We start from the raw sequence: 15188 nt of genomic DNA on the forward strand, positions 1-15188 counted from the left end.
TATGGATTTCTTTTTCTGCCCAAACATTGTCTGATATTTACAATGTAAAAGTATAGCATAAGATAAAGTTCCTTAATGCTACAGCTCTATTTCATTCTTTGAATTCTTCAGCAATTTCTAATATTTTGTTTTATTTTGTTCATTTCAATAATAGGGTGATTGTAATTATGCAATACTAAAGACAGAAACCTGGTGATAAAGTCTTCAATATGAAGTAGAGGAGTTAAATAAAATTTAGCTTTATAGAGATAAAAATACAACAGATAATCATAACTTTTCCAAAGAACATATAACTAAAAAATGCACAGAAGAAAATTGAAGATTTCCATAAATCTGATGACTTACCAATAAAAAAATGTAGTGTTATAGTAAGATAAAGATAAAAATATGATCAAGGTATAAAATGACCAAAAAAATCTACCCATGAAAAACCTAGACAATCATATATTCTAAGACTATATTTCAATGGCATGATGCTGATGCTGATGATAATATAAATTTATACATTACTTTAAGATGTGAAGTGTTATAAAGATATTTTCTCATTTTATTATTAGAATAACTCTGAGGTAAATTTCCTCAAGTCCTTTGAACTAGTTATTCACTTCAAGTCTTTTGACACACACACAGATAGTGACACCCATAGATATTTCATTTCCTTTATCTGATAATAACTTAGTCTCCTATCTCTCTCTTAATCTCAAACCTTCTAAATATATTCTTCATCCCTATAGTGTCATTTAGTGCATGACCCCTTAGTATTCTTCCTGTCTCTGGCTTTTTGTCCCTTCCTTATCAATATTGTCCAAATATTTAATCAATTTGAATAACTCTGTTCTCTACTATAGAATTCATTTTACCCTTCTACTATGATCTTTCAGATCTTGTCTATGGGCAAAACTATATTAATTATAAAATAATTGCCTCATTATTCTCCACAAACTTCTCTTTTGGACTTCACGATTTCTAGAAATTCATCATTCTGTAAAATGAAATAAACTCTTTAACATATACCTTTTCAGCACCTTCCATGCCTGGTACACCTCCACTTCTGTAGTTGGAAACATTCACTTGTATCTTCTACCATTTTATCTAGGAGCAGGAATTGCCAGGCGTTCATCTCTTCATTTTATACAGGCTGTTCTCCTGGATTTCATCATTGTCATCATTTTGCAAGATTAAATCAACTTTGTAGCTCACAGTTTTTCAGATCATTTCCTGTCTCAGTTACAGGACTTCAGAACAGGGAGAGAAAAAATAATAATAAAACAAACTTCTAAAATAAGGGAAAGTGCGAATAGGAAAAGACCACCAATAGAAATTTCCTGAAAATAACAAAAATGTTGAAATAACCTCCATTAAAAGTAAAAGAGATATAATGGAATGGCCATAATATCCTGAAAGTGTTTAAAAAACCTAATAAAATAAAATCAAAGAAAACAATTGGAAATTAAACTCTCAAAGAAAGTGTCTTAAGAAATGAAGTCACTTAAGATGAAACTCGTTTTAGAATATTCATAGCTGCGCTCTTTGTGGTGGCCAAAATTTGGAAAACGAGGGGATGCCCATCAATTGGGGAATGGCTGAACAAATTGTGGTATATGTTGGTGATGGAATATTATTGTGCTAAAAGGAATAATAAAGTGGAGGAATTCCATGGAGACTGGAACAACCTCCAGGAAGTGATGCAGAGCAAAAGGAGCAGAACCAGAAGAACAATGTACACAGAGACTGATACACTGTGGTACAATCTAATGTAATGGAATTCTCTACTAGCAGCAATGCAATGATCCAGAACAATTCTGAGAGACTTATGAGAAAGAACACTATCCACATTCAGAGGAAGAATTGTGGGAATAGAAACAGAAGAAAAACAACTCCTTGATAACATGGGGTGATGGAGATATGAATGGGGATACAGACTCTACATATGATCACACTAGTGTAAATATCAACAGTGGAATTGTGCATCAGTTATGGCAGAGAGGTAAGGGTAGGGGAAGGAAAGAACAAGAATCTTGTAACCATGGAAACATATTCTAAATTAATTAAATAAAATATTTCAAAACTTAAAAAAAAAATGAGACCTTAAAATTTTAGAGAATTTAACTTAAAAAATGCACTGAAGTAAGAGTTATTATAGAAAGGTTGAAAGACATTCAAGTTCAAAAACTACATTAAGTTTGTACATTAAAATAAATTGACTTGAAAAATAGAGGCTAAAATAAATAATATGCTAAGACTTCAATAAGATGGTTAAACAGGAGGAAATAGTATAGCCAGCTCTTTATTCCCAGTGACCAAAGGAGTATGCTAGATCTAATGAGGGAGGGAGAATTTCAAGGAGAATATACAATAGGTAACATTTCCAGGATTGATAAGAATAGATAGATTAGTGAAGTAAATCTATGGATACTAGACAGAAAATTCAGCCAGAAAGGCAATGCACAGAGCAGTCCAGCATAGAAAATGGAAGAAGAAATACCACTGTGTACTGGTAGGAAGCAGAAAGAAGAGCAGATTGGTAGTTACAATCTTGGAGCAGTAGCTCAGATCCAGGGCAGACTGAAGCAGAGATGAAAAGGAAAGCATGATAACCAGGACTGAAAAAGAAAAAGGAGAAATTATATCAAATAAATAGAAATGATTAGACAGTATTTTATCCAACCATGTGACAAAGAAACCAAAAAATGTAAATGAAATGTATAAGTATTTACAAAAATATAAATACCCAGATTAAGAGAATAAAAATGGAGAATTTATATAAGCCAGTCTTTGAAAAATAAATTTACCAGCCACAAGTCAACTTCCTAAGCAGAAAGGAGGGGAAAAGAAAAAAAAAAGTTGAGACCAAAGAAATTTACAATAAAATTCTACAAAGCTTCCCCCAAATTCTTATATCATAAGTGTCATGTCTATAAAATAGGACAAGATAATTTCCTTCCAAATTCCTTCTATTATCCAAAAAGAGCTTTGGTAACACAACAAATTCATTGAGCCAGAAATAATCTCAAAAATTCTATGAATTTTGATGCAAATTTTTTAAGTAAAAGATCTGTAAAGAAGATAAAACAATATACCAAAACTTATGATTCTATCAGATTCATAGGAAACTAACCAATTTTGAAAAGTAATACAAGATATAACTTTGGAAAATATACATGTCTGTTAATTTTTTTTAAATCATAAGGATAAATTATTGGTTTGAAAAATAATGAGGTTTACATAAAGAACTCAAGATTTTATTGAAATGAATTGAAACAAGAATTATGTATATTATTAATAAAAATAAGCATAGATTAAAAGAGAAATTGCAATTAAAATAATACAGAGTCTATAAAATGTTTGATATCATACCACTATAGCACATATAGGAAGTACATGAATACATTTACAAATAGTCCATATGGAAATAAATGCAGAAATAGCTTGTTTTGGAGAAATATTAATAATAGATCATGGAAAAGCTAAGCCAGTGTCAAAAATGATATTATTATCTAAAATAATTTACGTATTATGTCATTTCAAACTACTAGAGGATTACGTTAAAGGCTTAAAGCAATAACAAAAATCATATGAAGTAATAAAATATCTGAATCTCAAGATTTATAATGAATTAATATAAAAGAAAGGGCCTAATTGTTACTGCTCTCAAACTATACTAAAACTATACAGTTTTCATGTAAATTATTTGAGATTGATAAAAAGAAAGTTTTATCAATATAACAGAGTAGATATGCAACATACAGATACAGACAATGTATTCTTGTGTCTAATGATGTTATTCAGGTAAGAATTCATTTCATAAATATAAATTTGAAAATTGATATTAATTCTATTTTTTAAACTTAACCCATTAAGGATTTAATCCTCCCCTACATTATGTAATTCCAAACTCCTTACTTTAGTAACTTTCCCCTTCACATACATTTTGGAGAAACAAACCTAAAAACCAAGATTTTGTCTTGCAATTACCTTCATTCAGGATTCAATCCTAATATATATTGAATCTCCACCAATTTCAGTACCCAATTAAATCTAATTCAAGTTGGTTCAAAGTGGTTCTAAAATATATCCATGCCTATAGATAAATCCTATCACTAGGGAATATGATTCAAATTTTCTCCCTCCTCCTTTAAAGATGATAAGCAATTTGATCTGAGCTAATCATATATTATAATATTAAACATACTTCCAGATTTGTTATTTTTATAAGATAATATTAATAAAAAAAATCAAAACCACAAAATAAAACTCACTCCAACATTTTCTTTTCTGGAGGTAGGCAGCATTCTTTGTCATATACTCTTTCAATTGGTGGTATACCATTGTATTTGAGTGTAGCTAAGTCTTTCACAGTTGATCACTGTACAGTATTGCTGTTACTGTGTAAAGCATCCTTCAGGTTCTTCCTATTTTGCTTTGCATTAGTGCATGTAGGTCTTACTAGCTTTTTCTAAAATCATCCTATTCTCATTTCTTATAGTACAATAGTATTCCATATATATCATATTCCACAGTTTGTTCAATCATTTCAAAATTGATGGAATCTCTTCAATTTTCAATTCTTTGCCACCACCAAAAGAGTTTATATAAATAGAAAAAAAATATCATTGAAAACATATGGGAAAGATCAAACAGAGATCAGTTACAATTATACATACTAACACAACAATTGATTTAAGATGAAGAATGAGACATTTATATTATATATGACCAATGTGTGGATTTATATTTCTCAAACTAGCATATTTCATAAAATATCAGGTTTTTTTTTTCTTTTATTTCTTCTAGGATGTTGGGGAAGAAGTGAATTATGGTTTATAAATTGAAATAATATTAATAAAATTTAAATAACCCAAGAATAAATGATCTCATAGAAAAATTTATAGAATAAAAATCCTAAATCCTAAAAAAATAAAATAAAATAAGAGTGAAAATTAAAAAATATGACACCCACTCAAAAAATTTCTATTACTAACATCATACTAAATTTAAAAAATACTTCCCATCTGTCTTAGACTCATTTTGTGTAGTGGATCAAAAGCAGAAGAGCAGTAAGGGGTAGGCAGTGGGGTTGAGGTAGTAAATGACTTGCCTGTGGTCACACACTAGAAAGACTTGGAAGCGAGATTTGAGCCTTCTATCTATAGTCGTGATTCTAAGATAACACAGGTTGATTTCAGATACAGCTAATTAACTTTCACTTTTTTTCATTAATTTATTTGATATTTTGTTCTTCCAGATGAATTTTATTGTTATTTTTCCTCTATGAAGTAATGTTTGTATAATTGTGTTGGTAAGGCACTGAATAGGTGAATTAGTTTAGTTAAAATTGTAATTTTTATTATATTATCTTGACCTACCCAGTAACACAATATTTTTCTAGTTATTTACAACTGATTTTATTTGTGTGAAAAGTGTTTCATAATTGTGATAATATAGTTCCTGGGTTTGATTTGGAAGATGGACTACCAGAAATTTTATGTTGTCTATAATTATTTTAATTGCAATTTCTCTTTGATATTCTTCTGGTAGCCTTTATTGGTAAAGACAGAAAAATGCTGATGATTTATGTGTATTTATTTTATATTCTATAACTTGCTAATATTGTTAATTGCTTTGATTAGTTATTTTTGTTGATTTTCCAGGAATGTCTAATAATACTGTAAGTGCCAAAACAGTAAGGATAATTTTAGTGTTTTGATTTATAATCTAAATAAGTGGTCACCAAGGGAAACTTCCCAAATATGAAAATACACAAGTCAGCTGGGGATTTATGGAGATTTTAATTAAGAAAGAGAGAAGGAGTTAAAGGAAGGGAGAGAGAGAGAGAGAGAGAGAGAGAGAGAGAGAGAGAGAGAGAGAGAGAGTGAGAGAGAGAGAGAGAGAGAGAGAGAGAGAATTAATTTAAATTGCTCTGGCTCAGGCTGAGCCAAACAGTAGAAAAAGGCCTAGGTCAAAATGGCCTAGGCCTGAGCCCAAGAGGGAGCAAGTCAGTCTTATTACTTACTACAAGACCGTCTCCAAACAAGCTCCAGTCCTGCACTGAATCTCCTGAACTCCAATTCAGAAACTCCCTCTACTCTGAACTGAATTGCTCTCCAAACTGAATTCAATTGTCTCCTGACTTTTTACCCCTTCCTTTTAAAGAAATTTTCATGTCACCCCCCTTAAATTTTCACATCTACCAATCACAGTAGACACTTTTTTCTAGGACTGCCCATTCTTAGTTCTCATCTTCTTTGGTTCTCACCTTCTCTGGTTAGATTATATCTTCTGAGTACTTCACACCTCTTTGCTAAACTTGCCTTTTGTAAGTTACTTGACCTTTTTGTGATTAATTTAACTTTTACAGGTACTTAACACCTTTTTGAATTAGATCTAAAAATAGACCTATCTTAGGGATCTAGCTTTACTATAAGGTATGAGTTAGGGACTTTCATTGTTCATTCAGGAGTTTACAATTTTATCTTCCCCTAAGGCACTGTCTGAGTAGGGTGGAGTAATTTTAAAAGTTCCCAATACATTCTTGATTCTTGTTAGACCAAGTATCTCCATTGTTACAATAAGGGAATAGCTAGACCAAATCTTCTAAAGTGGAGTCTGAGTAGTTTTTAAGATTCACAATAGCATTATATAATCTGTAAAGAGGAATAGCTTTATTTACTCATTTCATATTCTAATTCCTTTAATTTCTTCTTGAAATTTCCTTGTTAATGATTTATTTAAATTTTTAATCAATATACATTAGGAATTATTCCTCTTCCTGGTTTACATGTAAAAACTATATTTAGGTGATTAAAGAAATCTGATTTCTTCATTAGTTACTCTTCCAAATAGTTTATAAAGTATTGGAATTAATTTTTTTCTCTAAATGTTTGGTAGAATTCACTTATTAAAACATTTGGCCCTAGAACTTTTTTCTTAAGGAGTTCATTGAAAATTTGTTCAATTTTTTTTTTCCGAAATGGGGTTGTTTAAACATTATATATCTTCTACTAAAGTAGGCAATTTATATATATTTATCTGTATATACAGATAAATGTTCATCTATTTCACTTAGATTATCATTTTATTGGCTTATATTTGGGAAACTAACTCCTAAAAATTGTTTTAATTTCCTCTTCATTGGTCATTAACTCACCCTTCCTTTTTCATAGAGATAATTTGGTTTTCTCCTTTTTTAGATCAAATTAACCAATGATTTATCTATTTTATTTTTTAACAAGACAATTTCTCTGTCTTTATTATTTCAATGGTTTTCTTACTTTCAGCTTTACTAACCTCTCCTTTGACTTTTAGGATTTTTAATTTGGTGTTGGATTAGTGATTTTTAATTTGTTCATTTTCTCATTTTTTAGTTGTATGTGCAATTTATTGACTAGCTCTTTCTCTCTTTTATTGAAGTAAGCTTTTAGGAATATAAATTTGCTGCTAAGTACTGCTTTTTCTGTATCCCTAAAATTTTGATGTGACTCTGTTTTGACATTCTTTTTAATGAAATTGTTTTCATCATTTGTTTTTTGATTCATTCTTTATGATAAGGTAAATTTGGTTTGTAAAAAAATGAGAGGGTTTGGGGATAGATTAGATTGATTTGTGCCAGTGCCAATAGGTTGACTGTGGGATGAAAAGACTAACAGACACTGACCAGGGCAGAGCCTGGGCTGAGATCCCACAAAGACCACTCAGTGAAATGGGAAAATAGGTTTAATTAAAGAGAATAGGTTAAAAGGGTATGGCATAACCCTAAAGCTAAATTTCTAACTAATACCCAAAAAGATCTAATGTCTCCACAAGGAGAGTCATCATAGAGTGTGTTATCTACACTAATTCTCTCCTTTCTTCCTAAAAGAGAGAGAGAGAGAGAGAGAGAGAGAGAGAGAGAGAGAGAGAGAGAGAGAGAGAGAGAGAGAGAGAACACAGAGAACTTAGAGACCAGAGAAGATCCTAGATCCAAAAGGTTCTAGATCTGGTATGACAAGCTCTGCAGACAGTTGGTCAGGATCAGCAGGTTCTGCTTTGATGAAATACAGCACACAAGATAGCAAACAGGACAGAAACAAGGATAGGATCAGCCATTAAGGAAATGCAACCACCACATCTAGATATCTCCAGAGAGAAAGCTAATAGCCTCAGTACCAGTCTAACCCTTCCTTCAAAATTCCAGAATCTTTTCTGCTGGTCTCATGCCACTCCCCTTTGCAAACTTACACACTTTCCTCCTTAACTTAACTTTTCCTTATAATAGGTTCCAATTAATTTGTAAACTTTTTTCTGTAACTCTATTGAGTTTTTATAGCATTATTATGTAAAAGTTATATATTTAATATTTCTGCTTTTGACTTTTATGTATTATTATATGATCATTATTTGGAGTAGGTGCTAAAAACTGCTGAGAAAACAAAGATATATTGTCAACACTCAGGGGCAGAACCAAGATGAAGGAGAAACTAAGACATCAACAAATTTTCAACACAAATATCCTCTCTAACCAAAAGTAAAACATCACCACAAAATGAATACATCATTGAAAGAATCAACAAAATCAGAGTGAAACAACATTCAAAAAGAAGAAAAACTGAAAAGGTAGTCAAATACCGTCTGGGAAAGTTAAGTGGGAGGGGATCAGAGCTAGCAGGAGGCACAGGAGTGAGTGAAGAGCAAGCCAAAAACTAATTACAAACACCTCACCCCATCCCCACCCCATATGCTCTCACATATTTCAAAATTAATCTTAAGCTAAGTCAGACCCTGATATCCTGCTAGGGCAAAGAGTGATCCAAGCCAACTTACACCCCTTGAAATTTCAAACAAGTGGATAAGTCAAGAGTCCTAGCTTAGGGCATTCTGATCTGAAAGGGGTCAATTAACATAAATCCAGAGTGAAGCCATTAACCCTAATCTGGGTTTAGGATGAGGAAATAATCCAGTTTGGGATGAGGACACAATTCTCAGGGGTAAACACCCCACTAGCTTTTTGCCCAAAACTAAGGGTGAAGCTCCAGGCCAGAGTAATCAAGGGTTTTGCATGATTGAATCAAGAACACCTTGAGATAAAAAAAAAAAACTTGAGCCTAAGCCTGGGGCTAGAATTTGATCAACCCTTGACCTGATCAAGATCAAAAACTTACTCTTAAGACTAAGGAAAGTCTTTAATTTATCAGCATCTCAAGGGTCAATTAAATCAGGAAGGGGAAGGGACTCTCAGAGCTCTCAATCCTCAGATTATCTGGTAAACTAGTAACAACCCAGAAAAAAAGCTGAAAATAGCATCAAGAAATGACTAAAGCTAAAGAGGGTACCCCAACTTCCCAGAAAACAGAGCCCACCTATAATTAGATAAGAAAAATGAGCAAACAACAAAAAAGCCCCTAAATCTAAATAATTTTTATGGAGAAAAAGAGCAAGGTATAGACACAGAAGGAGACAGATAAAGCAAAGGAAACACACACAGTTCAAAAGATAAATAATGGATTGGATACAGAGTCTAGAAGAGCTCAAAAAAGACTTAAAAACCCAATTTTTAGAGGTAGAGGAAAAGTGGACAAGAGAAATTAAAGTGATGCAGGAAGAAAGGAAAGTCATGCAAGAAGAAAAAAAAAAAAGGTTTGTTTACAGAGTACCAGCTCCTAGTTTTATTTATTAACTCAATATTCCTTTTGCTTTCAGTTTTATTGATTTCTAATTAGATTTTTAGGATTTCCAATTTAGTTGTTATTTGTTGATTTTTAATTTCTTCTCTTTCTAGTTTTTTAAGTTATGTTAGAAGAGTTTTAGTAATCTCTCCCTCTGTCTCTTTGAGAGAGATTTCTCAGTAAGAGTCAGTTAACTGACAGCCTCTGTGAAAGGGAGTAGAAGTTCCATTACCTAGGAGATGAAGTAGGAGTTTTTAAAAAGTGTCAGTTGACAGTTAGGACTTTTGTTTCAGGTGCTCTAGAGAGCAAGAGTCTGTCTTTGCATCTCTGAGACTGGCAATTGAAAAACTGACAGTTGGGGATAGAGAAAATGAATTTAAGGCCTTAACAGCAAGTAAGAAGTTGGTAGGTGATTAATGTTTATTGATTAGAAAGATAGGTAGATAGTGATTAATTTTTAGATCGTCTTTGTAGTTAGAGTAGGTCAGTCCTGGCTTTGGCAGAAGAAATTGCCCTCAAAGGCAGATTGATTTAGGGTATTGTAGAAATTTTAGTTAGGATTGGGATTTTATATATGGTTATAAGTTTACTCTGATTTTCCTCCTTTCTATCTCCTATCTTAACTTTCTTCACAATAAACTAATTGTTTTCTGTTTTATCAAACTGCTCCCCTGACATTCGTGCAAACTCCTACCAAAACTTTTAACCCTTCACAGTTGCATGCCTAATTCAATGACTTCTCTAATTTGATGATAGATGCACACAGGCATATAAATTTTTCCCTGAATTTGGCTACATCCCATAGATTTGGATTAGTGGTTTCCTCATTATCATTCTCTTCAATGAAATCAGTAATTGTTTCTTGGATTTGTTCTTTTGAAGAATTAGATTATTTAGTTTCCAATTAATTATAAATCTGCCTTTCCATAAGCTCTTATTGATTATGATTTTATTGCATTTTAGTCTAAAAATTGCATTGATAATTTCTGCTTTCCTACATTTGCTTGCAATGCTTTTATGACCTAGTACATGATTGATCTTTATATATGTGTCATGTGCTGCTGAAATGAAGGCATATTCCTTTTAATCCCTATTTATTTTTCTCCAAATATCTATTACCTCGATTTTTCCTAATATTACATTTACTTAACTTACTTTATTTTTATTTATTTTTTGGTTTGACTTATCTAGTTCTGATAGAGCCTAAGGTCCCCCATTAGCATGGTTTTATTATCTATTTTCTCCTTAAGTTCCTTTAATTTCTCCTTTAGAAATCTGAATGCTGTACCATTTGATGCATATATTTTGAGTATTGATATTCCTTCATTTTTTATACTACCTTTCATCAAGATGTAATTACCTTCCTTATCTCTTTTAATAAGATCTATTTTTGCTTTAGGTTTGTCTGACATCATGATAGCTACTCTTGCCTTCTTTGTCTCAGTTGTAGGCAGTAAATTCTTCTCCACCATCTTATCTTTACCCTGTTTATGTCTACCTGCCTCAAGTGTGTTTCTTATAGACAACATATGGTAGGATTCTGGTTTTTAATCCATTCTGCTATCTACTTCCTTTTTATTGGTGAATTCATTCTTTTCACATTTACAGTTATGACTATCTTCTGGGTACTCCCCTCCATTTTGAATTCCTCCTTTGATTCTGTCTTTTCTCTTATCCCTCTTACCCTCCCCTCCAACTTTTCCCTTTTAGTTAGTCTCCTCCCTTTCCCCTTCTTAATGTTATTCTCCTTTCCACCCCATCCCTTTTTATTATTACCCTCTTACTATGGTGCCTTTTGTAGGATCCCCAAACCTCTTCCTCCCTTGTATTGCTCCCCTCCCCACCATAACCCTTCTACTTCTCCATAGAGTACAATACAATTCTCTGGCCCATGGATCTAACTACTTTTCCCTCTCAGAGCCATTTTCCATGACTGTAAGATTTAAGTATTACCTGTTTGAACCCTCTTTCTCTATTCAATTATATTGTTATATTGTTCTTCTCCCCAAAATATATATTTACCTCATTTTCTCTCTTTTCCCATTTCTGTGAGGTACCACCTCATATCTAGCAGTTTGTCTAATATGACAGCAAAGGAAAGTAATAAATGTTGGAGAGAATGTAGCAAAATTGGAGCATTAATGCTGGTGGATTTGTGAATTGATCCAACCATTCTAGAAGTCAATTTGGAATTATGCCCAAAGGCTTTAAAATGGCCTGCTCTTTAATCTAGCCATACCACTGCTGGGTTTGTACTCAAAAGACATAATAGGGAAAAATACATGTTCAAAAATGCATGTACAAAATATTTAGACACACTCTTCATGTTGACAAAAAATTGGATAATGAAGGGATACGCTTCAATTGAGGAATGGTCAAAAATTGTGGTATATGTTGGTGATGGAATACTATTGTGCTAAAAGGAATAATGAACTGGAGGAATTCTATGTGAATTGAAATGGCCTCCAGGAATTGATGTAGAGTGAAAGAAGCAGAACCAGGAGAACATTGTACACAGAGAGAATGATAAACCATGGCACAATCAAACATAATAGACTTCTCTACTAGCAGCAATGCAATGGTCCAGGACAATTCTGAAGGACTTGTGAGAAAGAACATTATCCATATCTAGAGAAAGAATAGTGGGAGTAGAAACACAGAAGAGAAACAACTGCTTGATCACATGGTTTGATGGGGATATGATTGGGAATGTAGACTCTTAATGATCACTCCTTAGCAAATATTAATAATTTGGAAATATGCCTTATTTAATTATATGTGTAAAACACAGTGGAATTGTTCATTGGATACATGAGGGAGAAAGGACAAGGAGATGGAAAGAACATGGATCATGTAACCAGAAAAATATTCTAAACTAATTAATTAATTAGATTTTTTTATAGAAGAAAGGAAAGTAATGCAATAAGTAATCAAAGTGATGCAAGAAGAAATGGGACAATTGAAAAAGAAGAACCAAAAACTAACAGAGGAAAACTAGGATTTTCCATCTAGAAACTAATGATTTCATGAAAAAATGAAGCAGAATCAAAAGAATGAAAAAAGAGGAAAACATGAAATATCTCCTTGAAAAAATAACTGACTTGGAAAATAGATCTAAGAAAGATAATCTGAGAATTATTGGACTACCTGAAAGTCATGATGATGAAAAAACCTTGGTTATCATATTACAAGAAATTATCAAAGATAACTGCCCAGAGATCCTTGAAGAAGAAAAAAAATGAAATTGAAAGAATTCACAGATCTCCTCTAGAAAGAAATTGTCAATTGACAACTTCCAGGAATGTAATAGCTAAATTCAGGACCCCCCAACCCAAGGAATAAATACTTCAAACAGCCAGAAAGAAACCATTCAAGTACCATGGAGATATATTCAGAATCACTCAGGACCTAGCAGCTTCTACATTAAAGGATCTTAAGGCATGGAATATTATAGTCAGGAAGGCAGAAGCTATGGGTTTAAAACACAGAGTCAAGTATCCAGCAAAATTGAATGTACTATTTCTGAGGACAAAAAACTGGTCATTCAATTAGTTAGATTTCCAAGCATTCTGGAGAAATAAGCCAGATCTAAACAAAAAAATCTGAAGACCAAATATGAGAAACAAGAGAAACCTAGAAAGGTAAATAAGAAAGAGAAAATTTAAGGGACTCATTAAGATAAAAATGTGTATATGTCTACAATGAAATAGGGTGGAAAAGTAAGCCAATCATGATAATATGATGTATATGATGATATATGATGATATGATGTATATGTAACTGTGATGATATGGAATTATATGTATGAATGATATGATTTGTATGCATATGAATGACATGAAAAAAATCAATCAAGGGAAGAAAGAGAGGGTTGCACTGAGAGAAAGGGGAACAGAGAGGTAGAATGGGATACATTTTATAACATAAAGAGGCAAGAAAAATCAACACAGGTGGTGAGTGGAAATGATTAAATTTTACTTTCATTGTAACTGACTCAAAGAGGGAAAAATGAGTATATGCATTGGGGCAGAGAATTCTATCTTACCCTACAGAGAAATAGAAAAGGAACAAGACAAGGGTACTTGGGGGTAATTGAAGGGAGAGGGATCTGAGGGGGATGACAAAAAGCAAAATACTTGTGAGGAGGAACAGAGTGAGAGTGAATAGACCAGGATCTAAAGAACATAACACTATGTAGGACAATACACAGTAATCATATTGTTTAATGTGAATGGGATGAACTCGACCATTAAACAGAAGTAGACAGCAGAGTGGTTTAATCAACAAAATTCTAATATATTTCCTTTATAAGAAACACATGTGAGGTAGGGTGAAACACACAGATTCAAGATAAAAGCCTGGATTGGAATTTATTATGCATCATCTAATTAAAAAAAAAAAAGCAGGAGTTGCAATCATGATATCAGACAAAGCCAGAACAGAAATTGATCTGATTAAAGAGATAAAGACAGAAATTATACTTTGCTAAAAGGTACTATAAACAATGAAGTAATATCATTACTAAATATTTATGCAGCAACTTGCATAGCATCTAGATTTCTAAAGAAAAAACTGAAGGTCAAGGAGGAAATAGATAATATGACCATTCTAGTGGAGGATCTCAACCTTCCCCTTTCAGAACTAGATAAATCAAACCAAAAATAAAAGGAAAGAAGTAAATGAAGTAATTGAAAAGCTAGAAAAATTAGAGTTAATAGATATCTGGAGAAAAATGAATAGGGATAAAAAGGAATATACCTTCTTCTCAGCAATGCATGATATATATACAAAGATCAAGCATGTACTAGGAAATAAAAATATTACAAACAAATTCAGAAAAGCAGAAATCATAAATGCCACTTTTCAGATCATAATGCAATAAAAATTATAATTAAAAAGGGCCCATGGAAAGGCAAATTTAAAATTAATTGGAAACTAATAATCTAATTCTTCAAAACTTGGGAGACAATGAAGAAATCATAGAAACAATTGCAGACTTAATTAAAGAGAATGACAGTAAGGAGACATCAAATCAAAACCTATGTGATACAGCCAAAGCAGTACTCAGGGGAAAATTTATTTCACTGAGTGCTTATGGCAACAAAATAGAGATAGAGGGGATAAATTAATTGGAATTGCAACTTAAAAAAAAAAGAAAAAGAATGAAGTAAAAATCCCCAGACAAAAACTAAATTTGAAATACTAAAAATTAAAGAAGAAATTAATAAAATTGAAAGTAAAAGAATAATTCAACTAATCAATAGGACTGGAAGCTGGTACTTTGAGAAAAAAAAAACAAATAAAATTAAGTACTAGTTAATCTAATAAAGAAAGAAGAGAATCAAATTAATAGTATCAAAGATGATAAGGGTGATCCCATTACTAATGATGAGGAAATTGAAGTAATTATGAAGAACTACTTTGCTAAATTATATGAAAATAAATATGACAGTATAGGTGAAAAGGACAATTATTTATAAAAATGTAAATTGCATATATTAGCAAAAAAGAAATAGAATATTTAAATAATTCCATCTCAGAAATTGA

This window comes from Monodelphis domestica, chromosome 2 (genome assembly GCF_027887165.1).
Source record: "Monodelphis domestica isolate mMonDom1 chromosome 2, mMonDom1.pri, whole genome shotgun sequence".
NCBI classification, from domain to species: domain Eukaryota; kingdom Metazoa; phylum Chordata; class Mammalia; order Didelphimorphia; family Didelphidae; genus Monodelphis; species Monodelphis domestica.